At 38.5% G+C, this 24,022-nt stretch overlaps 1 protein-coding gene across 7 annotated transcripts in view; it reads right to left on the bottom strand.

Annotated features, from left to right (window-relative positions):
* The window catches only part of IMMP2L (inner mitochondrial membrane peptidase subunit 2), a 984,232-nt gene that overhangs the window by 58,501 nt on the left and 901,709 nt on the right, over window positions 1-24,022 (bottom strand). The window contains exon 8 of one of the 7 annotated variants that reach the window (XR_008717861.1): window positions 5,033-5,655. The exons of the other annotated variants lie outside the window; for them this stretch is intronic. The gene's annotated coding sequence lies outside the window, so the exon portion shown is untranslated. Of the gene's footprint in view, window positions 1-5,032; window positions 5,656-24,022 lie in introns of those variants that run through there. 7 annotated transcript variants of the gene reach the window in all.

The raw sequence follows: 24,022 nt of genomic DNA, 5'->3' as shown, positions 1-24,022 counted from the left end.
ACCCAAAACAGTGATTTAAACAAGATACTAGTTCTAGTTATGCTGGCAGGGGTTAGTGTAACAGCTCTACAGGTTTATCAGGGACAAGTCTTCTTGCATGTCAACTTTCTACCATTGTAGGTGCTAGTGCCCTCGTAGTCCAAAATAGCTGCTGAGATGCCAGGCATCACAGCTGGAGTTTAAGATGTGAGAGAGGAAGAAGGAAAGGAATGGCATTCCTCCTCCCTTTGAAGGAACCCTCTGGGAAGTTGTACACAATTCTACTAAAATTTTATTTGCCAAAATTTAGTCACGAGGCTCCAACTAACTACAAAAAGAGCCCAGGCAGTATACTTTTTTTTTCTTTTTTTAGATGTGTGAAAAAGTATCCAACTGAAAAAGTGTGTTTTTCTAAGTAAGGAGGAAGGAAGGAAGGATAGATATTGGAAGGCAATTTTCAAACTCTGCCATAAGTACACATTCGTAAATTTTAAAATGTGACCACTGGGACGACCCAGAGGGATGGAATGGGGAGGGAGGAGGGAGGAGGGTTCAGGATGGGGAACACATGTATACCTGTGGTGGATTCATTTTGATATTTGGCAAAACTAATACAATTATGTAAAGTTTAAAAATAAAATTAAATTAAATTAAAAAAAAATGTGAGCATGTAACCCCAGTATATGTTTATTTATAAATTATATACATATTCTACTAGAATTTTATAGAATTTATAAAATCTGGACAAATAATTTTGTTAAAAACTAAAATAAAAATATAAATAAAATGTCCTATACTGTCCTTTAAACCTCAGGGGATTGTAATGTATACATCACTTTAAAGACTACTGCTCTAGGAGGCAATCAGTAAAAACACTTATATTCTACTTCTTCAGATTGGCAAGAAAATAGTCACAGAGTCTAGAAAGTTTATATGGATATGAGTTATCTCCACTGAGAAAAATGATCACTCAGACAGCTGGACTAATTCATTGGCAAGATGAGAAAAAAGCCTAAGTATCACTGTAGGAACCAGAACATTAGCATGCAAAACACCAGCACTACAGGACAATGTGGAAAGTAGAGACGATATAAATCACTAAGTGTTAGTACACGAAGATTCTGAAGTTATTTTTATATAATTCCTCTAAATGGGGACTTGTTTCTAAAAATATAATTATACCAGTGTTTTTGGAAAGTACAATGACAATATGTATCCAAAAGCCTTACAAATGTTTTTACTTCATGAATAAACTTCTAAACATTAATCCTAGGGGAAGAATCTGAGATGTGGTGACATATTTTAAAATAAATGTATAAATAAAGGTATGCACTGAAAACCAGTATTTCACAATATAATAATTAGAAACAGCGTATATATCCAAAAACACAGGTGAAAATAGTTAACTGAATCATGATACAGCCAAACAATGAACCATTCTGCAAATACTAAAAATTATACTTTCAAAGACTATTATATAACATAAAAATGCCCATGAATATATTCTTAACTGGGGAAAGCAACTTAAGAAATTAATTTACACACACACTTCTCCCCTCTTTCTCTCTCACATACACATGTATGTTCCTATCTGGATCACACAGATGAAAGCCTAAATTGAAGCCCACACCTGTTTTAATTTTGCCTAGGGAGTTATATTAGTGATGCTTTTTACCATTATTCATAGTTTTCTGTATTTTCTAAGTTTCCTAGCACAAATTCATGTTATATTTATATAATCAGAACTTGTTATTGAAAATCAATCTCAGTGAAGGTTATCGTGACAGAAAATATAAGTATGTAGATACTCAAAGTTAATAGATATTAAATAGAAATCTATAGGTTTATAGTGCTAGACAAGGGAGAGACAGATGGCCTCTGCGTTGAAGAAAGGGTAGTTTAAAGGACAATTTAGAGAATTAATTTTACTTCACATGGCAGAAAATATCTAAATTATAATTTAGATAGTAATTATTCATATTATGGGCTTCCCTAGTAGCTCAGTTGGTAAAAGAAGCCACCTGCAATGCAGGAGACCCCGATTCAATTCCTGGGTTGGGAAGATCCCCTGGAGAAGGGATAGGCTACCCACTCCAGTATTCTTGGGATTCCCCTGTGGCTCAGCTGGTAAAGAATCCGCCTGCAATGAGAGAGACCTGGGTTTGATCTCTGGGTTGGGAAGATCCCCTGGAGAAGGGAAAGGCTACCCATTCCAGTATCCTGGCCTGGAGAATTCCACGGACAGTCCATAGGGTCGCAAAGAGTTGGACACAACGGAGTGATTTTCACTTTCATTCATATTATAGTAACTGTATTATCAAATAATGCATTTTTGAATTGGAATTTGCAGAGCCTGTATTGTTTCAAAGTAACTTTCAGAGTATTAAGTAAAAGTTAATCAGAATACAGTATGGTGTTTATTTAAACTGTTATATTAAACAACTGCCATTACGCTAAACTTCAGATCAGAGCAAACCTTTTGCAACTAAGATTCAGCTCCCAGAAAGTAATAGTTATACATGGAAAAGCTGATGGGACCAAATGGTAACCACTCAAAAATATCACTAATATGAAAACTTTTCAACAGATAAACACAATAACGATTACCTGGTTTAAGTTTCCAAGTGCAAATTCAATTTGAAATGATATTGTCAAAAATCTTTATGGTCTAAAGGAGTTTTTTTCCTAACATCTACAAAGAGAATGTACACTTAAAGCTTCTACTCACTGATCTGGGCTTTCAGAAACACATCAATACATGCAGTACATAAGAACCAGCTGTAAGAGATTTTTTTGTCAATACAAAGCAAGGTCGCTGCATTATAGGAAGACTCAGCACTGTTTATTTCACTTCCAAAAGGGATTGTTCAAGGGCAAATTCTGAAAGAATGATTCTGAAGAACACTGAAACTCCTGGAAGAGCAGACAACTTTGGGGAAACTCTGAATACCTACTAGGGTATTTTTGGATTATGTTGTAAATAAAAACAAAGAGTTATTTTAAGATATATATTTTTTGCATTTATCTTCATGTAACTAAAAGTCCTTACTACTTATTTCATAACAGAATTATAAATATCATAAAGAAAATAATAAATCAATGCCAATTATAGTGATTCACACTGGAAATTTAATATAACACAAAATAAGGAAAACTTGTAACTAAATGCTGACTAAAACCTCAATTCAATTTACTGATTCAATTCAATTCAATTTTAATTCCCTATGTTAGATACCATACTGGTTGATGAGATCCACTGTTAATGCTTCCTAAATAATGTACTTTCCCTCTACAGAGCATATTAATAGGGGATAGAGCCAGTCCAGGGTGAGGACACTTATACATTTACCTCAGGTATCAAATTTAAGGGGCACAAAAACCTCATTAATCAAGATAAACAATAACAAAATATTAAAAAATAGAACTAATGCAAGAAATGCATAATAAAAATATCCAAATTTTAATATAGGTAAGATCTGTCAGAAAATATGTACCAACTACTACTTATTTTTTAAAAAATTCATGTTACAAATGTTTTCCAGTGCTAAATTTCAAGTTATAAAATAAATAAGTCATGGGGACATAATGCATAGATAGCAAGGTGGCTCTAGTTAATAATGCTGTAATTCATATTTGAAAGTTGATAATGAGCAGATCTTAAAAATTCTTATCACAAGGGGAAAAAAATGTACTTATGTATGGTGACAAATGTCAGCTAGACTTACTGTGGTGATCATTTTATAATATACACAAATGTATCAAGTCAGTATGTTGTATACTTGAAACTAATATATACACACACACACACACACAATATAAAGTTATATGTCAACTATACCACAATTTAAAAAGAAAATTTAATATTATAGGAAAAATGTTTTGAAAATGAACAGAAGATAGACCTTTTACAAAGATGTCTTTAAGACTTTAAGATCTTCACATAATTCTCTCTCAAGAACATCAAGATGAACCACCACCCAGAGTATTTCAGCTTTGTCCCTCATTAAGAGATGGAAAGGAAATCATGTTTAAGACATGGATCTTCAGAAGAAAGCCATTAACAGAATATAAAACATTGGTATTTACAAAGCAAATCTCATTCTTCATGAGGGATGGTTAAAAGAAGAGAATTTTTTTTTGTAATTATTATGATACTCCTTTAGAAACATGTATTTAATATTTGGATAACCTCCTTTTTTTCATTGTCTAGACACTGACTTATTTCCCCAAGCCTTTTACAAACAATGTTTTTGAAAGCCAACATTCATGTTACTCTGAGAAGCCTTGAGGAAATAAGATGAAATATACACAAGAAACAAAAGTAAGAACATTGAAGAGAAAAAAGAATAGCCCCTGATAACCAGCTAGTGCTTCAGGAAATTTTCTTTGGAACACTGAACAAGATCTAGCTGTAACATAATACATTGAAATAAGGAAAAGAAAGTACCCCAGAGCTATGGAATATCAAATTAGCAAATCGGGAACTGTGGTATTTAATGAACTAAAGACTAGTTTGTTTAAACCTTTGCTATATTCTTTGAATGAAATTGTTACTTCCAAATAATTCAGTGATTATATGTAACTAAATTCTTCACTTATATTGAATGAAGATTTTGAAAAGTAAATTAATAGTATTTTAAAATAAATGAATATAGGAATATGACTTCAGAAGATTATACATATACAAACAATATGATTAACTTCTGAGTTGCTGTATTCCACTCTAGACTCTCATGATAAATTCTCATCTCCTTGATGAAGTAAGATTATTGAAATATTAAAATGGTTAATTCCTAATTCCCATGTCAAATATTCTAAATCAATACTTCTAGAGTTGGGACCTGAGAAACGGCCTTTTTCTTTTTTTTGCCACACCATATGGCATACGGGATCTTATTCCCTAACCAGGAATCATACCCATGCCCCCTGAATTGGAAGTACAGAGTCTTAACCCCTGGATGGCCAAGGAAGTCCAAGTAACCACATTTTTAAGAAGGCTTATACATCAAAGGCTTATACGTCAAAGTTTGAGAACTGTTGCTGAGTGTAGAGCTTTAATTTGGATTTTTAAAAACAGGAATGATGGAAATAGTTCATGGGACAAATTTTTAGGTTTAGTATTATAAAATGATCAGCTCCAAAGCATTTTTATAGGATTTAAGTTCTGTTTCTTTGATTCAGTTAAACTGAGGTTGACTGATGGTAATTATAATAGCTTGCTTAGGTAATTACAATAGCATAATTGGCCATTACTGCAGGGAAAAAAAAAAAACTAAAAACTGTGTTCTAGTGCTTCAGTGTCTCAGTCTTAAAATGTCTAAATAAAGATTAAAAAAAAACACAGAACACTATAATTTGTTAGTACCTACATTATGAAAGCTTTTAAGTACTAATTTCTTCACTATTTGTATGTAAAATTTTTTATTTATATTCTTAAATATTAGTTTCAATTCTGCTAAACAACAGAAAATGACTGGGACACATGCTACCATTAATGTTGCTATTATTTTCAAGTCTAGTATTTCAGGATCTTCGGATTCTCAACCCTCCACTGCCATGGTGGCATGGTTCTTCTGCCAGCAAGAAGATCTTCAGACACATACTTCTCCAACACTCAAGGGAAGCAGACATGGAAGCTTCAATCAATCATGGAGGTGAGTCTCACCATGAAGAGACCTGGAGAAGAGAAGGGCCAGCTTGTCTAAAGAAGAGACTGGGCTGAGCATGCATCCCTATCCATCAGTGGGAAACAGAAGGACAACTGAATCTGTAGCAACTCAAGCATTATAGATTATAGACTGTTAATGCCAGAATGGATTTGAGGGGACATATAAACAAGGCCCTTCATTTTCCCAGTGAGAAAGTAAAAGCAGAGAGCAGTTAAGTAAATTGCTAGGTCTTTGAAAAGAAAAGATCTTAAGGATCACCACAGTAACACTGTTTATTATGGTCTCCATGAAGTCTCTCTAACCCATAACGGAATATGTGAACTTACTCTTCATAGTAATTATACTCTATGGGCAATGCTTGCTCAATCTTAGGAAAGTTGAAAGTAAAAGGATGGAAAAAAAGACTGCAAACGCTCTCTAAATTGACCACTGTGTGTGTGTGTGTGTGTGTGTGTGTGTGTGTGTAAATCAAGCTACTTTTTAAATCTCCTTGAATCTTCCTACCTCACATAGTTGACTTAAGGAGTCAAATTAGCTTTCAGACTATCTACCCAAATGAAAGAATGCTCAAAAAAGATGATAAATGTTAGACAAGGAATAGAAGGGAGTATAAAATGATATAATCCATGGTGGTTTCTCCAAAGAAGACATGTTATTGCTAAGTCACTTCAGTCGTGTCTGACTCTGTGTGGCCCCATAGACGGCAGCCCACCAGGCTCCCCTGTCCCTGGGATTCTCCAGGCAAGAACACCGGAGTGGGTTGCCATTTCTTTCTCTTCATGAAAGTGAAAAGTGAAAGTGAAGTCGCTCAGTCGTGTCCAACTCTCAGCGACCCCATGGCCTGCAGCCTTCCAGGCTCCTCCATCCATGGGACTTTTCAGGCAAAAGTACTGGAGTGGGGTGCCATTGCCTTCTCCGAAGAAGACATATGGATGGCTAATAAACACACGAAAAGATGCTTAACATCGCTCACTATTAAAGAAATGCAAACCAAAACTACAATGAGATATCACCTCAACACCAGTCAGAATGGCCATCATCAAAAAATCTGAAAACAATAAATAATGGAGAGGGTATGGAGAAAAGGGAACCCTCTTGCACTGTTGGTGGGAATGTAAATTGATATAGCCACTATGGAGATCAGTATGGAGATTCCTTAAAAAAAAAAAAAAAAAAAACTAGGAGCAAAACCACCATATAACCCAGCAATCCCACTACTAGGCATATATTCTGAGGAAACCAAAATTTAAAAAAGATACATGTACTCTAAGGTTCATTGCAGCTCTATTTATAATAGCTGGGACATGAAAGCAATCTAGATGCCCACTGACAGATGAATGGATAAAGAAGTTGTGGTACATATACACAATGGAATATTACTCAGCTGTAAAAAGGAATACATTTGAGTCAGTCCTAATGAGGTGGATGGACATAGAGCCTAGTATACAGAGTGAAGCAAGTCAGAAAGAGAAAAACAAATGTCATATACTAATGCATATATATGGAATCTAGAAAGATGGTACTGATGAACTTATTTGCAGAGCAGCAATGGAGACACAGACATAAAGAACAGACATATGGACATGGCTGAGTGGCAGGGAGGAAGGAGAGAATGGGATGTATGGAGAGAGTAACATGGAAACATATATTATCATATGTAAAATAGATAGCCATTGGGAATTTGCTGTATGACTCAGAGAACTCAAACTAGGGCTCAGGAATAACCTAGTGTTGTTGGGTGGGATGGGGAGTGATGTTTAAGTGGGCAGGGGCATGGGTAAACCTATGGTTGATTTTTGTTGATGTTTGATAGAAACCAACACAATACTATAAAGCAATTATCCTTCAATTAAAAATAAATTTAAAAGATCTTAAATGTTAGAAAAGAAATGGAAGGAAGTATAAAATGATCCATGGTTTCTTTTGATCAGAACACTTTTTTTTTTTTTTCATTTGCTTCAGTTCAGTTCAGTCGCTCAGTCGTGTCTGACTCTTTGTGACCCCATGGACTACAGCATGCCAGGCTTCCCTGTCCATCACCAACTCCCGGAGCCTGCTCAAACTCATGTCCATTGAGTTGGTGATGCCATCCAACCATTTCATCCTCTGCCATCCCCTTCTCCTCCTGCCTTCAATTTTTCCCAGCATCCAAGGAGTCATTTCTTTGCACCAGGTGGCCAAAGTATTGGAGTTTCAGCTTCATTTGCTTATTCATAACCAAAGAGCTGAGCTTCAGTTTACATTACTGATCCCTGCAAATAGGCACATACCCTCTGACATTTAACTCCTATTGCAAAATCCCACACAATGTCATAATGGAACTATACATAAAGCCCATGCTTCAGTGAAACATAGAATCCTAAACTATCAGAGCAACATGACGATACCTTGTTTTGTAACAACCATTCATGGAATCATAACTTATTCATGACTGATGGTCCTTAAATGGACATTCATACTGGGACATACCAAGGATGTGTGATAGCATATCATGTTTGATTTTTCAAAGAACAGTCAAAGGAAAATGGTCATAGAGGTGAGTCTTTTGTTTGAAAATGTATGTGTGTCAGTATTTGTGTGTGTGTGTGTGTGTGTGTGTGCGCGCGCGCGCGTAGTTAGGGAAACATGAAGAGAGATGAAATAGAAGAAAACATGGGCAATAGAAGAAAACTTTGTCTGAGCATGAGCATAATGAACAATCTTTATTCAGGAGATCTTGAGTCACTTTACAATGGATGTAGTTAGGTAGATGGAGGCCCAGCCATCTCTACTTCCTATCATGAAAGTTTTGGGGCATTATTCAATCTTCCCAGTAGACTGGCATTGAATTTCTTTATATAAGATTTAGTGCATAGAATAAAACCACCATTACAGTATTGGGGAAAGTTTTCTGGCTAGAATTTTCCCAAACCTTTCTCCAAGCTTATACATTCCCATCAAATAATGTACCTCTTTCTGAAGCCTGTCTTTAAAAAAATGAGGTCAAAGGGTAAAATATATCAACATTCAATTCATAGTGCCAGAGAAGAAAAATAATGTAATGGTTTTCCAGTTCTTTTTTGTATATTTTACCATGTTTTAAGTAATCATGATTCAGTTAATATAATCACTGAATATCACTGCTACCCTAAGATGAATAATATCTTATTTCAGAGATGACTGGGGTTAACTACACTGTCTTTGTTCAGAAAGTCCAGATTTCATAGCCTGGGGATGTAGAATACAGTTTTTCTATCTACAAACTGCATTTTTTTGTAGAAATCTGTCAGCTTTATTCAGCAGCTATCTCTACCCAAAGGCCTATCTATTCTGGATTAAATGTCAGTCCTCTCGTCTTTTCTCCCTGCTTTTCTATGGGCACAGAAATAGTTTATAGAAAGTGAAAAGTTATTTTTGGATCTGGTGATATTAGCTTGGATTTTGAATTTTGGAAATTCAGTTTAGGAGTTTTTGCAGTGTACACATCTGCTCTCTGCTCAGTATAAAACTAATAATAATCAAGCTCATAAAATGTTGTAAAAAACTAATTTTTTTTAGTGTAACAAAAAACAAAAGGAAATTTTCAGGGTACCATAATATATTTGCAATAAGAGCCTTTTGCTGGTAATTGGAAGATTCGGCTTCACTTCACTGTTTAATTACCCACAAAACTGTTTATTGCCCTATATATTCCTTCAACAAGAACATAATCCTTTTAATGTGCCCCTCGAAAACCAGGGAACATGGCATGGGTACAGCACAGGCTATTCTTTTCAAACATCACAGCCAAATTTTAATCTGACCTTCAGACTCTGACAATGCATTCTAAAATTAGTATATGTTTGAACTGAAAGGAGTTATTATTTGAAGCTGAATGACATAACCGTGGGGTGCATTGAAACATGTATAATATCATATATGAAACAAATCGCCAGTCCAGGTTCGAAGCATGATACAGGATGCTTGGGGCTGGTGCACTGGGATGACCCAGAGGGATGGTACAGGGAGGGAGGAGGGAGGGGGGGTTCAGGATGGGGAGCATGTGTATACCTGTGGCAGATTCATGTTGATGTATGGCAAAACCAATACAATATTGTAAAGTAATTAGCCTCCAATTAAAATAAATAAATTTATATTTAAAAAAGACCTAATTAATCATTATACATAAATAATGTGTCAGCAATATTACTTTTAATTAAATATAACTGATAGTTTATACAACTATACTTTTTAAAATTTTTGAAATATTTTGTTTGTAAGTGTGATTAAATATTGTGTACTTGTATATATTTATTTAGAGAGATATATTTATCTTTCTTTTTAAAGCTTATAAATAAATTTAATGATTACAAACTACTGATTTTTTGTTTAAAAGGTAACTTTTTCATAGTCATTAAAAGCAAAATAAAACTAGCTACCTTTCATACTTTCTATGAAAAAATCATTAGAGAATAGTTAATAGTTATTTACAATATTGTTTACAAGACTTTAACATTTGAGTATTTTCAATTACAATTGTGCAGTTCTAGACCTGTGGTTTAAATTTATGCACACATATGCACTTTGTGTAATAGCCAGAATCAAAATGTAGCATCTGTTCATCTCATTTATTTAGCACTGACAATAATATGTGCTGGTTATTGTGCTAGACATGGGGTTAGGGGCTACAAAGATAAGATGTCTCTTCTCCAAAGGAATTTAGAATCTAGTGGAAAGCAAGGTATCTAAACCAACTGTTATGTGTGATGTGAGGCTATCACGGGGTCATTATAAGGTGCTGTGGGAAGAGAGGGAGGGAGGTGGGTTTAGAAGAGAAGCAGAAATTTGCTGGGTTGGATAGACTGGGGAAAGCATTCTCTGTAGGAGGAATAACACTGGGTGCTAAGGCCGCTGCTGCTGCTAAGTCATGACAGTCGTGTCTGAGTCTGTGCGACCCCACAGACGGCAGCCCACCAGGCTCCCATCCCTGGGATTCTCCAGGCAAGAATACTGGAGTCGGTTGCCATTGCCTTCTCCATGTGCTAAGGCAGGGAGAGACATTAAAGACCATGGAAAAGATTCTGTTCTATATGTGCAAGTCTCTTGGGTAAGCAATATATGCTGGTAAGACTTCGAGGTCTCAGATAATACCTTGTAGGATTCTACTTGACATCTAAAGAAGCTCAGGTTTCATGTTATTGATGAAGAGAAAATACTGAAAATATTACATAGGAGACATGGGAAGATCTACATGTAAGAAGGAAAGGATGCATTAGCAGCATAGTAGATAACAGATTTAACAGCATGGTTAAAGGCAACAAGGCTACTCAGGGTACCAACTGTCAAAATGAATGCGGTTAACAAATGGGGAGATGAGAAGCAGATTCAGATATGAGAGGTATTTAGGAGGTGAAAAACAATAGGCTATGTGGATAATTATATGGTAGGTGAGGAAGTGAGAGAGGTCACCAGAGACTCCTAGGTTTCCTGCAGGGATAATGAGGGATGAAGATACTGTCCTCAGAGGCAAAGCAGGAAGAGCAGGCTGGTGGTTGGAGCGGAGAAGGGAAAAACAGTGATATCTATTCTGAGTGGGTTTGATATATCTATGAGACTTTACAAGTAATGAAATTGTAGTAGGCAGTTGGACTAGACCATGTCCATTTTGAAGCCCAGGTGAAAGATACAGGCTGGAGATAGTGTCTGTGCCTCATCTAAGTGCTATTTTGATCCAGGAGCTACAGACGAGCTTGCTGCAAAGCATGCATAGTGAGAGAAGTAGGCCAGGCACAGAACTCTGAGAAGCAGTCATTCTGGAATAGACCATAAAGAATAGTAGCTGAGTTCACACCACAGAAATAATCCTTAGAAAACTTGAAAATTATATTCACGCACACATTTCTATTCTAAATGCCAACTGTTCATTTAAGTTAGAGGTCTTGTTTTGATTACTTCCTCTACATAAGAGATTATTCAGATAGATGATCTTAAATACAGAGAATTTAAAAAATGATCCTTTCCAGTGAGAGATACTGGCCTACAGTCAACTCTGGGTTTTGGCTTTTGGAGAGAAGGGCTAGGGAAGGGGAAACAAGCTAAATTAGTAAGTGTGATCCCTTTCTGGAGCTTTTCTTCTTCTCTTTTCCAGGAGTAGCTGTATATATTTACACATGTTAATTGCATTTACTATGTATCATTGAGTGTTTGAGACAAGATGTGCCATATGTAACAAAAGCTACTAAAATCTCTGCCTGGGGAGCTCAAATTGACTGGGGCAGAGAGATGATAAATTAACCAAATAAATTAAATTATATAGCAAGTGAGATTGGGACAGATGTAGTAGAGAAAATAAAGTATGGAAGAAAAACGGAATTCAGTGTTGGAGGCAAGGGTTGAAATCAAGACTGGCTTCCTGGGTATGCAGGCGATGCAGTCACACAGGGCCCCAGGTGCAGAAGGGCTCCATGCTGGGTGTAACGTTCCACTGCCAATGTCATAGACTTCTTAATTTTTAAACAAGTGGCCCTTGAAATGATCCACTCAGTCCTGGTTGTAATTGTCAATATGGTGGGTGAGAAAGCCCACTTTTAGTGGTATCTTTCCTTTGGCTCACCAGATAGATTCTCCACCTTTCTCTGTACTCTTCTGTCCCAGGAGGCTGACCACATGGACAGTATCAGGGACCTCTTTTGCCCTCTGGCTGTAGATTTGGTTCCAATCATAGGAAACCCAGGCAGAAGTTCAAGAGGTCATTGTTTCTCTCAAGAGGTCCCGACTACCCACTTCTGTTGACCTAGGTTCTACAGCTGCTTCTATGTCCATATAAGGCTCTGCTAACCAAGCCTGCCATGTACATACCCTGCTGGTCTACCTGTTCTCTGCCCATACCTTTACTAAATCATACTTAAACTTTTCTCATTTGAGTATGACACGAATGTAATGCCAGTACTCTGACTGAAATATACCTCATTAAGAAGGTAACACTTGAGTAGATCCTGATGAGAGGGGAGTGGAAAGCAGTGGGGCTATCTGGAGAAGACAATCCTAAGTCTTGGAATCACAAAGGGTCTGCAAACTAGTCTGTAGGACAAATCTGTAGTCTGTAGCCTGCTGCCTATTATTGTAAATAAAGTGCAATTGGAACAAAGCCACATCCATTCCTGTATGCATTATTTATGGCTATTTTGTGTTACAATGCCAGAGTTCAGTAGTTGTGACAGAAAGCACATGCCTACAAAGCCTGAATTATGTACTGTAAGTACCCCACATTCAAACAAGTTCCTTTCAGACATGTGAGTCCAGTTTGTTCATAAGTCCAACAAAGTTAGCCTAGGTACCCAACTAACATAACCAGCTATATAATACTGCCCTGTAATAGGCTTATAATGCTTTTCAGACATATGATGCAGGGAGCCAGCATGAGGAACTCCGCCCGTGGCAAAGGTCGTGAGGAAGGAGGCTCGGCATAGGCAAAGGCAGGATCGAGCCTCAGGAGTCCCCTTGGAAATTCTCAAGCATCTACCCCCCAAACCAGAGTCTGCCTACTTTACTGCTTTGTGCTCTCACCTACACCTCTGACTTTACGGGGGGCTGTCCCCCACCACCTCTCTCTGAAAAAGAGTTAACTTACAGCTCCAGTTAATAAAGTTCCTGGGCATGACAAGAGTGTTTCAACCTACAAACTCCTTTGGAAGTTCTCTAGCCTGCCTGAATAGGTTCTTCCAGCCACATGTGATTGTTCACAGCCTCCCAACCATGAGAGGCATGAGATGTTCTAAACTGTCTAAATACCAATTCCTTTGAGCAGTTAAAAAATTGATTAGAAATTGTATTGGTGAAGGGTTTTTTCACTTGTTGGGCCAATGTTTGCTGCTAAGTTTCCATATCCCTTACCTCCTGTGTCCCTGGCAGTGTATTGATTAATATAATTGGTGTATAGGAAAGTAAGTAGTAGCTTTAATGTTTGTAACCTTGGACCCTTGAGTTAATTCTTTTCTTGTTATAGCCCACCACACCTTTGCCCTATAGGAATGCAACTTTATTTAATGCTTTTGGAGGGCGGCGCCTGACTTTAGAATAATCACCTTTAGAGAAAAATAAGCTTTCTGAAGAAAGGGTCATAAAATGTTAACAGGCCTCCTGGCCAGAAGATGATGTAAATCACCTAAACTTTTGCATATGGTAAGTTTGAAAGCCTGGCTTCGATTAGGATCAAGGGCTGCTGTCCTTGCATGACTCTACCCCTTCCCCCATTATCCTCTATGCACAACTCAAGGTATAAAAACTACTTTGGAAAATAAAGTGCGGGCCTTGTTCACCGAAACTTGGTCTCCCCATGTTGTTCTTTCTCTCACCTTCTGGCTGAATTCCCATCTGGAGAGTGGAGGCTTGTCAAGCCTACTAATTTTGCCTGGGCTTCTAAGATCTGATCGAGAAGGCCTTAGTGTCTCCTCTCCTTTGGGAGAACGGGAGGACGCCTGCAGCCTATGTAGGTGATGCGAATTCCTTATCTTGGAATTTTATTAGCTTTCCACGTAAACCAAGTTATTCAGCCTCTTTTCTCCACTGAATTTTCTCACTGAGCTATACTTATTTGATCACTCTCTATATTTTTAATTCTATCATATCCTGATCACCGAAGCCGTCTCCCCTTCGAAATCCCTGGATCCACCGGGGCTGGACCCCGGTGATATGATACATAAGAAGCAAACACAAAAAATAAAACATTTTTCATCTTAACAGTACAGAACCTTGTAACAACAGCTGGCACACAGCTGGTATCAAATGAATAGACAGAGGAGTTACTGACTGGAGAAGGGAGAGGAGGTGGGAGATGGTCGAGCTGAAGGATCATCATCAACAGGAGATGGAGGGCGAGCTGCAATTTCACTCACACCTGACATTGATTCTGGTTCCTTGCTGGAGCCAGATGCATGTTCACGTCTTTGAAAGACTGAAGGTTTGTATGTAGGGGACTTACAGTACTATCTTTTCTGTTACAGATAGCTTGCTAACCCCTGAATCAGGTGAATAGGAAGGAGACCAAAGAGTATGGAGTTTAGTAGTTGATGCAGAGTGTGACAGAAGACAATGTCACAGAAGAAATAGGAGAACAAGTGATTTAGGGCCTCATGAGTCTTATGAAATGCTTTGAGGGAAGGACTTAAATTTTACCAGGATAAGTCTGATTATTGCCTTAAGACTAGTCTTAAGCAAGGATAAAAGTAGGGAGATGGGGTGGGGGAGGGGACATACTCTTTTAATAAGCCAGAAATGAAGTGATGGCAGCTTCGTAGCAGTAGAGCTGCTGAGAAGTGGTCAGAGTCTATCATAGTCATGATAGAGCCAAATTAATTCACTGATGGATTGAATGTGAAGTGTGAAAGGAGACTGAACCACAGTTTTCTTCCATGAGCAACTACAAGTATGGAGCCATCATGAACTGAGGTGGGAAAGTTTGTGGAAGGGAAGGGGGAGATAGGGTAAGAGTAGGGCACAGCTCGTGAGTTCAGGGTCAGACTTTATGAACTTTAAAGTTTGATTAAGCATACAAGTAGCTCTGAGGCAGAAGGACAATGCTTTGTTCTGGGAGTTGAGGAAGAAAATGTTTCAAGAAGGCAGGCAGGCCACTCTACCACAGACAGAAAAGGACTCTGGGGCACTGGCCTTTTATGGCCAAGTGCAGCTGCAGGGCCATTAGGATGAGGTTGAAGAAGCGACCATTGAGGTCAACAACTAGGAGTTCACTGCTGACCTTCACAGGAGCAATCTCTGCAGAGTGATGCAGCTACAAGCCTGCCGGGAGTGAACTTCAGAGAGAATAGGAGGCAAGAGGAAACACAGACAGGGAGCACAGACAACTCTCAGTTTGGTAAGGACAAAAAGATGAAAAGGAGAAAAGTAGGAGGTTACTAGAGGTAGAAACTAAGAGTTTTTAAGTGATAGAATAAAACCCAGCATGTTAGTATGCTGTTAGGAAGGATCTTATAGGCAGGAAGATATTGATGATGCAGGATAGAGGGTAAGAATTGTCCTTGTAGGTGAAAGGGGATGCGATCTAGTAAGTAAGCATCGGCCTTAGCGACCAGTGGGGAGACAGACAACTCCTGGCCTGTGACACTGAGCTATTTAGTAAATAATCAGTCGATCAATATTGAATTTCAGTCTTCCTACAGTTAAACCTCCTAATACTTTGTGAACAGTTTGGGCATTAGTATATAATCAAGAGCCTGAAGTTCAGTTCACGGTTTTGTCACTGATGAGCTCTGAAGACTCTCAAGCAAGACATCTAACCTTTTGACTTAGTTTGCTTTTCATTAAGAAATACAGTATCTACTGGTCAACGTAGTGCCTGGCAAATTAATAAGTTATCTAAATAAACCTTCCCAGGCACCAAATCTCTCTGATTCTTGCTCCTACAGAATTCCATATACAGCAAAAAAAAAAAAAAGAAAGAAAAACGACAGGTATTTGTAGACTCAGATGTCTACACCTGAGTCAGTAAGATCCCCTGGAGAAGGGAATGGCAACCCATTCCAGTATCCTTCCCTGGAGAATTCTGTGGACAGAGGGGCCTGGTGGGCTATAGTCCATGGGTCGCAAAGAGTCAGACACAACTGAGTGACTAACACACTACACACTATGTCTACATAGTAATAGCCACATACAGGTCCTGTCATAGTGCATTATTGCCATTTGTATATCTTAAATTTCCTCCAAATGAAATGTATTTACTCTCTATGTCTTAACACTCTCTATAATTAAGTTTAATTTCTGAGAAGACTTACCTTTTACACAAACAGCATATATTTAATCTTCTAGTAGCTATTATTCCCACAAGGCTGTCACACGTTAAGCTTGACCAAATATTTTAAGTACACCCTGTTCATCTTTGGAGACACAGCACAAATATCACCCCCACCGGGAGGCACTCCTGGGTCTCCTTGGGGAGAATGCCTCCTCTTCCGGCCCCACTGCAGCCTATGCACACCCATGCTCTGACACTGGCCAGCATGTAATCTGTTGACATTTCTGTTTCCTTTTCCAGATTATAAGCACCTTATCCTGTTCTTCCTGTGCTGTCAGCGACTGGCACAGAGTAGACATGAGATAAATATTTGCTGAATGAATTTCATTGTATACACTTCCGAATGGAGGCTGATCAAATAAAATGGCATGATATGCAAGGAAAGAAACGGAGTAAAAGCCTGCTAAGATAGTAGGCTTGTGTAAATGTTCACTAGAAAGGCAGTCTCATAGTACTGCTGCTGCTGCTGCTAAGTTTCTTCAGTCGTGTCCGACTCTGTGTGACCCCATAGACAGCAGCCCACCAGGCTCCACCATCCCTGGGATTCTCCAGGCAAGAACACTGGAGTGTGTTGCCATTTCCTTCTCCAGTGCATCAAAGTGAAAAGTGAAAGTGAAGTTGCTCAATCGTGTCCAACTCTTTGTTACCCCATGGACTGCAGCCTACCAGGCTCCTCTGTCCATGGGATTTTCCAGGCAAGAGTACTGGAGTGGGTTGCCATTGCCTTCTCCGTCTCATAGTACACATACTTACAATTCAGAGTATGTGATGAAAAGACTAGTTTTCAAGAACTGCTTTGGTAGAGTCCAGAGAGACTTTTTGGATTGGTTACAATGGCACCCCACTCCAGTACTCTTGCCTGGAAAATCCCATGGACGGAGGAGCCTGGTGGGCTGCAGTCCATGGGGTCGCTAAGAGTCGGACACGACTGAGCGATTTCACTTTCACTTTTCACTTTCATGCACTGGAGAAGGAAATGGCAACCCACTCCAGTGTTCTTGCCTGGAGAATCCCAGGGATGGGGGAGCCTGGTGGGCTGCTGTCTATGGGGTCACACAGAGTTGGACACGACTGAAGCGACTTAGCAGCAGCAGCAACATTCAGTGTTAAAAACAGATTTCTGATCTATTCTACTTCCACTCTTGGTAACACATATTAAAAAGACTTAGGGGTTTATTTTCTTAAGAAAGTACACATATGTCCTTGAACAATCTTTATTTTAGGAGTGTATTGACAACAATGAACTACAGAAGCCATAGATCTAAGACTCTCAAGTAAGAAAGTATATAAATAGAGTTTATACTATGTGAATTTTCAGCACTGAACTTCCTGGCAGAAGGAAGCTGACTTATCACTGTTAGATTCACTCTTTCCCAACCTAGTCGTTCTCTTTCCCTTGCTGTGAGGTCTCTGTCTTCAAATTCTCTATTAGATTTCTTAATGGACAATCTGCTTCAGCACTTTTCTGAGAAAAAAAAAAAGCTTCATTTCCCTCCACAATGGCAGTTAAACCTGCCATTTCATATGAAATCAAGTGGAGACATCTGTGCTTTGTCATCAAAAAAGTAAACAGTTTTATTTTTCTAATTATTATCTGCTTATCACCCTTGGAGTAAGAATTCACTTGCCTTTGTGCCACCTTGAGAATTCAGTCTTAATTCCCCAAGTCCAGGCCCAAGATAGACTCATTACCTTTCTGTTAGTGTTTATCTGCATCTGCTCGGATGTATGCTGTTTACATCCAGTATTGAACCGCCCTTCACATTAAGCTTAAATTAGAAACATTTTTTTCCCAGTAAAGATAATCTATATCCCACTAGTCTTCAGGAAATTTAATCATTCAGCAGTAGATGAAAATGTTTCAGAGCCATGAAGGGCTTTGAAGCTGATGTCTTCCATTATCAGATTCAGTAAATACACTGAAAGTCAGAAATGAAATGCCCACATCAACCACTGAGAAGTCCGAAGCTCTCATCTACTATTCATTGCTTTCAGCTTGTATTGAGAGAGAGCGAGCTTTTGCTGTCCCCAAGTCCCAGGAGGGCAACTACTCAGAAGGAATGAAGTGTCTAGATAACAGATCACAATGAAAGGGAGAAAAGAACGCGCTGGTTTTGCTTCTCTCTAGACACGCTACAGAACTGGTTTTCTGAGGGTGTTTTCTTTTTGTTCTATAATATGATTATTTGAAAAACTCTCACAGCACTCCATACCCGGGGGATCTCAAAAGGTCTGTTGACTGTTGTAACAGCTCTGACTAAACACCCATTTCTTATGACAAGTGTAGAACGCCACATATGGCGATCACAACCAGTGCCTCACAGGTGGCACGCAGACCCTGAGGAAATCTGGGCCCAGCAGATCACAGGAGCCAGACCTTAAGCCAAACCAGATTTCCAAGTTACATAAACAGGCCTACTAGGGTGAAGGGAAAAGAGAGAACAAACGTTGCAATGAAAGAGTAGCGAGGAAACTAATGAATTAAGAACATTTGCTGGTAAATCACAGAGAAGGGGAACTGGTGATTGCCTCAGCACTGCTCTGTCTGGACAGTTGAGATGCTAAGGTAGTCCAGTGTTTAGCCAATCAGATTTTAAACTGTTGGTCTCTGCTAATATCTCTAACAGTGTGAGAGTCCAGAGGGGACTAAGTGGTCCCTCTGTCTATGGAACACTAGCACTCCACCAGAGAAAGAAGAGACTGCCGAACAGAAATCATGACATCTGGAGGATGGAGATGGTTAATAAAAAGAAAGAAAAGGAAAGGAAAAAAGAAAAGTATAGCCATTCCTCTTTATCCACCTCACATCAAGCCCTCCTGAATAATAAGTGCAGAAGAAAGCATTCAAGAAAAATGTAGCCATTCCTTTTTATCTACGTGCTGAATAATAAGTACATAATAAAACTTTCAAGTGATCAGGGATGCCATTTCCATCCCAGAAACATTTTGAACTGTTCACCTGGATTGAGAAATAGAATTAGATCCATTTACACCAGTTGTAAGAAATCTAGAACAATATAATAGAATCCTCCCACATGATATCCAAAATTCAACATATTCTACTGGGAGATCCGTATTGCCCTAAAGTTGAAGTAGATACTGCATCCACTAAGCACCTCTCAAAAGACTTTGAATTTTTACAGAAGTAACTCTCTTATTTATCAGATAATTACTCTATGCTGGGAACACACTATGTGTAAATGGCTAAACTAATTTACACATATTGTCTAATTCCATCATTCCAACTACCTTATGGGGTACATACAATTATGAATCCAATTTCACAGATGAGAAACCTGAGGCTTAAAGAGTTGAAACAAACACTTAACCATTAATTGGAAGGCTGAGCTCTTAACCTCTATTCTATGTTGACTATCAGTTCTATTCATTTCTCTAACTTCTGACCCCTGGTGTCACAATAGCAATTGTCGGGCCTGCATAACATATCTTGTGTTGTTTGCACCAAAGCTAAAATACTGCTCCTGGCCAGCACTGGGCCTAGCTCCCAGCACCTGACACTCTTCTCAGCTTCTATCTGGACCAAGGTCTTAGAAGCAGAGAACACTTTGAATTCCTCCTGCAATGAAGCTATTGTCTTTTACTTTCCAAAGAATCAGGAAATGTGACAAATATCTGAATGGCTATTTTAAGACATTTTGAATGCTTTAAATGCAACTCATTTCATGCGCCTCCTCATGCAGTTCTAAATTTCATTTCTCCTAAATGCAAAAAAAAAAAAAAAAACCACACAACTTTTTTTTCAGAGGTTTTATCAGGGAAAGAGACTTTTGGTAAATATGCCGTCTTTTTCTTCCATCATTGTTATACTAAGTGCTATAAAATGGAAAAAACACTTGAAATAGAGTACAGCTGAAAATTCCTGAACTGTTAAAATCAAGGGTTTATAAAATGATAAATCCTGATCACTCAATCCATGCAAGAAAAAGGTCACCACTGTCACGGTAGGATCATTACTGGCTGCAAAGTGACAGAGTGCATGGCTGATGCAGACCTTCACTTCAATAGCTTATATCGCCTCAACATCAACTCCCCTTCAGACTTGCCTTGGTGTCTGGGTTACCTTCATTCTCAAAGTCACCTCAGATCTTGCACTTTTGTATCCTTCTTGACCTCTACACAAGCACCGAATCTTATTATTTTTTCTTTTAAGTAGCTTTGTCTGGGAGGGCACAGGTCAGAGGCAGGTTGGTAGCAATGGACTAGTGGGGTCTTCTGGAGGTCTCTACAGAAATCTGATCTGCTGAATTGGGCTAATGTCCATTTGTATTTTGGACAGATGCCCAGAAGCTAGTAGACAGCAGGGTCTTTTAAAAACAACACAATTACAAACACAGAAAGCAAAATAAATAAGTAAATGAAAGCAATGTTTGGAGAGCAAGGGAGACCATAAAAATGCATTGTACTCCATCAGGTATTTGATTTAAATTTTTTTTCCCATTTCTATTATTAATCAGGATTTTTTTAAGTTTAATTTTAATCATTCTCTTTTCCTATAATACTGCATGCAATAAAATCATCCTTAGAGCTGAGGAATAGCTCCATGGTAACAGATTCTAAAACATCAGCTCAGGATGGAGCTTTCAGTGTGTGATCACAGTTCGAAAAGGAGGAGAAGGAAATGATGAAATTCCACACTGTTTTTTTGTCCCCCCCTTCCTTGGGAATAATATCCTGTGAAAGAAATCTGCAATCTCAGGAGGTAATTGGAAGCAGGGCAGTGAGGAAAATAGAGTCAAATGGCAGATCACGCTTAAAATGTCATTAAATTAGTTATGGAATTTCTAGCTTTGAAATAAATCCTTTATTTTAGTTCCCTAGAGAGATGAAAAAAAGCATTTCCTACTCAATAGAGCAGAAAAGAACTCTACCATGATGCCACACTTTTCAGCACATATAGAAAAAGATGAATTCATTCACTCACTCAAAATTCACTGGGAGCCTAGTATTTGGAAACAAATCCCCATGGCAGGTGATGTGCAGAGTCCAAGCCCTGTGGGTTTTTATATGACAAGTTTTTGTGAAAAGCTATTTTACAGTACACCTAGACAATGGAGTATTGCTGCTGCTAAGTCGCTTCAGTCATGTCCGACTCTGTGCGACCCCATAGATGGCAGCCCACCAGGCTCCCCCGTCCCTGGGATTCTCCAGGCAAGAACACTGGAGTGGGTTGCCATTTCCTTCTCCAATGAAAGTGAAAAGGGAAAGTGAAGTCACTCTGTCGTGCCTGACTCTTAGCGACCCCAAGGACTGCAGCCTACCAGGCTCCTCCATCCATGGGATTTTCCAGGCAAGACTACTGGAGTGGGTTGTCATTGCCTTTAGGAAATGAGCTATTAAGCCATGTAAAGACAAGAGGGAAACTTAAATTTATATTACCAACTTAAAGAAGTCAATCTGAAAACACTACGTACTACTATGATTACAACTATATGACGTTCTGGAAAAGGCAAAATTATAGACAATAAAAAGTTCACTAGTTGCTGGTGCAGACAGTAAAAATGAATAGATAGAGCACAAAAGATTTTTAGGGCTGTAAAAATACTTTTCATGATATTATAATGATGGATACATGTTCTTATGGGCTTCCCTGGTGACCCAGATGGTAAAGAATCCACCTGTAATGTGGGAGACCTGGGTTTGATCTCTGGTTTGGGAAGATCGCCTGGAAAATGGCATGGCAATCCACTGCAGTATTCTTGCTTGGAGAATTCCATGGACAGAGGAGCCTGGTAGGCTATAGTCCAGGGGGTCACAAAGAGTCATACACGACTGAGCAACTAAGCACAGCATGTTCTTATAACATTTGTTCAAACCTATAGAATGTAGAATGGACTGCATCAACAGTGAACCCTAAGGTAAACTACAGACTCTGGCTAATTACAAGGGAGTAAAGTACCTTCATTCTTGGTTTAAAGAAAAGAAAAGAAAGTAACATTTTGGTGAATGATGCGGACAATGAGAGAGCCTTTCCACGTATGGAGACAGGGAGTATGTGGAAAAGGAGACTTCTGTATCTCTTAATTTGGTTGTAAACCTAAAACTCCTGTAAAACACTGACATCTTTACAAGTTTTTAATAAACTTTTAAAAAGTACTATACAGAGAATGGTTTAAAAGTCCTCATCTCAAATACTCAGCTGTTCCAGAAGCTGGTCAGCAAAGGTCCACCTGTATGCTGCTCACTGGGAAGATCGCCTCCACTTTAGGATCACTGTGTAACATGGACAAGCAACCTAGTCTGTACACAAACTCAACAACTTGTTTGTCAAGTTCAACCTAGCCTCACAGATTTGGAATAACTGGGCTTAAAGCAGGGGAAGAGTGAATTAGGGGACTATTCCAAATAAGGGCCATTTATTTAAAATTCTCTTCACTGTGGCTGGATAGTGATCCTGCTTTAAGAAACTCAGGATAAATTTTGAGATAGGCTTGAGATATATGGCTAGGTATATGGCTAGATACACAGCTAGGTTGAGATAGGCTTTAGGTATATGGATGCTTCGAAAGTGCTTTAGGGTGTTCAACACCATTTGTTCTTCCAATCTTGTTTGCACTATTAATTTGGTTAATGGGTTAGTAATCCTCTCTTTATAGATAGTAGGAAAGCAAACTTCAGCCCAGCACTTTTCTAAATTATTACATCCTCTGAACAAATGGGGTACAGATTAATGAGGTTTTACTCAAAGCTTTGAATTCACAGGAGCCTTAAATGAAGCGACACTTCCTTGTTTCCATTTAATGAAAATAACAGTCAAGAAATGTAAATCCGACTTGTATGCAGGGTAACAGAGCTGGATAACTACGTGCCAACATTGAAAACACCCTCAAAGTCTATCCCCTGGCAAAATGAGAGGGCTCTGATCATTCACTGAAAATTTCAACTACACAACCATTTGAAGAGGGACAGAAAGTCACATGTGCTATTTCCCTTTCCTATTTGCAGTCAGGCTTACAATATCACGTTAGTACTTACAACGTTACTGCATATTAACCAAAGAGGGTTTCTGATTTTCAGGATTTTAGTTCATTTAAATCAACTAAGAGTTTCTCCTCCTCTGAAATGCCAAATATTCCATTTTATTTATATCAGCAAAAAGCAAATGAGTAGATGAGATAACATAGTTACACAAAATATTTTTACTCACTACTACATATGAAAAAGATAACTAATAAGGACCAACTGGGAACTCTTTTCAATATTCAGTAATGACTTAGCTAGGAAGAATCTTAAAAAGAGTGGATGTATGTATAACTGCACCTGATGCAAAGAACTGAGTCATTTGAAAAGACCCTGATGCTGGGAAAAATTGAAGGCAGGAGGAGAAGGGGATGACAGAGGATGAGATGGCTGGATGGCATCACTGACTCAATGGACATGAGTTTGGGTAAACTCCGGGAGTTGGCGATGGACAGGGAGGCCTGGTGTGCTGCAGTCCATGGGGTCGCAAAGAGTCGGACACAACTGAGCAACTGAAATGAACTGAACTGATGTATAACAATTCACTTTGCTCTACAGCAGAAACTAACACATTTTAAATCAACTATATTCTAATAAAATTTTTAAAAAGATAAAAAAAACTATTTTCTAC

This window comes from Bubalus kerabau, chromosome 8 (assembly GCF_029407905.1).
Source record: "Bubalus kerabau isolate K-KA32 ecotype Philippines breed swamp buffalo chromosome 8, PCC_UOA_SB_1v2, whole genome shotgun sequence".
NCBI classification, from domain to species: domain Eukaryota; kingdom Metazoa; phylum Chordata; class Mammalia; order Artiodactyla; family Bovidae; genus Bubalus; species Bubalus kerabau.
This window is presented reverse-complemented; position numbering and strand designations above follow the sequence as displayed.